Genomic DNA, 3,900 nt, shown 5'->3' on the forward strand with positions numbered 1-3,900 from the left:
TTTATATAAAATAAAGCGTTCAGCGTTTTGCGTTTAGCGTTTTGCGTTACCAGATAATGTTAAATCAATTATATATCGATAGGTAGCTAGCCTATACAACAAGTATTACTAAGTGTTCGACACCGAAGCTGACTGTTTATCATGTGCCTTGCCACCAGGTCTATCCCGACCATGGTAATGTGTTTAGCCAAGATTACACCCACTCGACCTCTAGTCGAGCTTAGCGTTGGGTGGGGTTTGTCAAACCCAGTAGTACTACTTAACAATGACTCGCTATTTTACAATACTAAATGGTTCGATGTGTGAAGGACTTCAATTATTTCGTTTGCCACTTAGCCTTTACAAGTGATATATAATCTACTAACAAAATCTAAAAATGTTTTCGGAGTATGTTATCTCCCCCAAGTGAAAAGCGTTTAAAGAGTTTAAAAGGGGAAAGTGAAACTCACTGTTTGCGAAGAATTCCCAAAAACAAGTCACCCAAGTGATGCGCGTCACAGAAAACTCTCACTAGCGTTCTATAACAACAAGGAGATTTTCTAAGAGTCGGAACTATTATCGAGTCTCTAGACCCGGCACATAATTCCTATGCACAAGATACGTTTCGTGTTTCGTTTGTGACTCGTGTGTGACTTACAAGCACATTTGTGATACGTTACATGTTGTGAACAATTATTTACGTGTCAAGTATTAATAGTGTACATTACTAGCAATTACTCCCCGCAAGGGCAAATTGGTCAAAACATAACAATTATCTAGCAATTAACACGTTTCATGTATTTTCACAAAGTTTAGCAGCTAGTTTCATCACGACAGAATTCTACTTGAAAGACTACTCTATTCAACAAATCATAGTATCTCAATTAATTCACCAAAAATCGTCACAAAAACACACGTGTTAGGTTTCCAGAACATATTTTATTGTATTTTTATTCAACATATATTTCTCACAATGATCAAAACATTACAACAACTCACAACAGTCAAATTTATGCGCAACAGAATGTTATTTGTTATTCCCGTTAAATGAAAAATCCAACTAATTCAAGACCAATTGGTTTAGGTTCTTAACTAACAAGTTAACTTCCAGAAGTGGAACCAACCCATTTGGTCTTGTAGTTCATGAGATATGCTAATTACAAAACAACTTAACAGCAGGTCTCACAACTCCGATTTGCACTTCAGTTTTGTAAAATCATAAAGATTAACTTTTACTCGTCCAAAAATTACAAACTTGGACTTTATAGAAACTAGACTCAACATAGCACCCTTTAGTGTTAACAACCTCAACCAATTTCCACATTAAAAATTAGTTACAGTTGTATAAACATAACTTACAATCTGTCCAGTACCAGTTTTGACCTTTAATCACATTTAAATCATTTGACCAACCAAAACACCTCCAAATTAGGCGTGGTTGGACTTTCTAAAAACTAGACTCAGAGTACTACCTTGTAGACTCATAATTAGATCAGTTTGCTTTTATATTCAACAAGTTACACATCGTTCAAGTTTAACAATCACTGCTGTCAAAACTCAGCAAGCACAAACAATCGTCTAACATGCATCCTAAGCATACGACATATCTCAAAACATGTGACGAGCATGATTAATCACAAAAATCAGTAATAACCCTCTAGGGTTTACAAACAATCAATGATTCAATAATCTTTCACCGTTCAAAATCACATACGACCATCAACATCAATAGCTAACACATAATCAATCATCCTCTAGCAACAATCAATCATAAGAACACTTATTCATAATTTTCGTGACCTAGGGTTTTAGATTAACCCATTCAAAATCAAAATTAAACATAAAGGATGCAAAGAATAGTTGTTTATACCTTCCTAGCACCTTAATCTTCAACAAACTTGAACAATTCTTGTATGTATGTGTGTGTGTGTGATTGACGGCAGCCAAGAGCAAGGGGAGGGGGGGGGGGAGATCGGGTAGAGAGAGAGAGAGGGAGAGGGAGTGTTAGGGTTTAGATTAATATTATTATTAATAATAACATGTTACATCTAGGTCCCTTAACTTCTAATTTGTACTTTTCTAGCTTATTTTAACTAGTTTGCATATTGAGTTAACGTTCCATACAATGTTATCACATAACACGTAAGTCTAACACATAATTATCACATAATTATTGTTTTGATGTTTTTCGTTTATTCACCAATGGTTTGCGTCAATTCGTTTGCGTTTCGGTGCAATTCCCGAAAGACTACACATGTAGTAGTTGTCAAGCGTCATTTAAAACCTTAGTTTAAATGTAATGAGATGTGCGTTATAGATCCAGTGATCTTAAGTTTGAATTGACGGAGTTTTGAGTTAACGGAGTTAACCTGAAATTGACGAGTGTCACATCATTCCCATGTTAAAGAATTTTCGTCCTGAAAATTTGAGTCAAGTCGTGATGAGTGTCTGAAAAAGTAAGAAAAAATTTCAGTTTGTCATATCATCCCCTAGTAGAAAGAAATTTCGTCCCGAAATTTAATTCATACCTCCGGTGATTTCTGATGGTTCGACGGGTTTCGCGGTTTTCTGTGTTTGGTCAGCCCTTCAAAAAGGTGAGGATACTTTTTCATCATTTGATCCTCGCGTTCCCACGTGAACTCCGGTCCACGTCTCGAGTTCCAACGAACCTTAATGATTGGAATTTTGCTGTGCTTGAGCGTTTTGGTTTCCCAATCCAAAACTTCGACTGGTTCTTCAATGAAGCGTAATTGTTCATCAACTTGCAGTTCATCCAAAGGGACTACTTGGGTTTCATCAGATAGGCATTTCTTCAAGTTGGATACGTCGAATACATTGTGTACGCCACTGAGTTCCGTTGGCAGGTCCAGTCGGTACGCCACCGGACCAATACGCTCAGTTATTCGATAAGGGCCAACCTATCGTGGATTGAGTTTGTTTCGCTTCCCAAAGCGAACCACACCTTTCCAAGGTGAGACTTTGAGTAACACTTGGACATTCACTTGAAATTCGAGAGGTCTCTTTTGACGATCTCGTGCTGCCGCCATGCGGTTTCGGATTTGAACAATCTTTTCCGAAGTTTCGAGTACCAGTTTGGACCAGTGATTTTACTGTCACCCACCTCTGCCCAGCAGAGAGGTGATCGACACTTCCGTCCGTACAGTGCTTTAAACGGCGCTGCTTTAATACTTGCGTGGTAGCTGTTATTATACGAAAACTCTACCAAAGGTAAATGAGGTTCCCAACCTTTTCCGAAATCCAACACACATGCACGCAACATGTCCTCTAAGGTCTGAATAGTTCGTTCACTTTGCCCATCCGTCTGAGGATGGTAAGCTGTGCTCATATCAAGACGGGTGTCTAATGCGCTCTGTAGTGACTTCCAAAAGTGCGAAGTGAAACGGGAATCTCGATCAGAAATGATTGAGACAGGCACTCCGTGTCTAGACACTACTTCCTTCATGTAGACGCGAGTCAATCTTTCCATTTTGTCCGATTCCTTAATCACTATGAAGTGTGCAGACTTAGTCAATCGGTCAACGATCACCCAGATGGTATCGCATCCCGTCGGTGTTTTAGGTAATCCCGTGATAAAATCCATTGAGATGTGTTCCCATTTCCACATTGGAAGTTCCGGTTGTTGCAGCAAACCAGATGGTTTCTGATATTCTATTTTGACTCTGGCACAAGTCAAGCATTTGATCACGTAGGTGGCAATGTCGGCTTTCATATTTGGCCACAAGTAAAGTGCCTTTAAGTCATGATACATTTTATCTGAGCCAGGGTGGATAGAATATCGGGACTTGTGAGCTTCGTCCATCACTAGAGTTCTCAACTCTCCGTATCGTGGAACCCAAATCCGGTTCTCAAAATATCGGACCCCGTCCGATTTGGTTTCAAGTTGCTTGTTCATGCCCCGCA

This window comes from Bidens hawaiensis, unplaced genomic scaffold, assembly GCF_021521415.1.
Source record: "Bidens hawaiensis isolate Kalapana, Puna unplaced genomic scaffold, B.hawaiensis_p1.1 tig00024412_1, whole genome shotgun sequence".
Classification (NCBI taxonomy): domain Eukaryota; kingdom Viridiplantae; phylum Streptophyta; class Magnoliopsida; order Asterales; family Asteraceae; genus Bidens; species Bidens hawaiensis.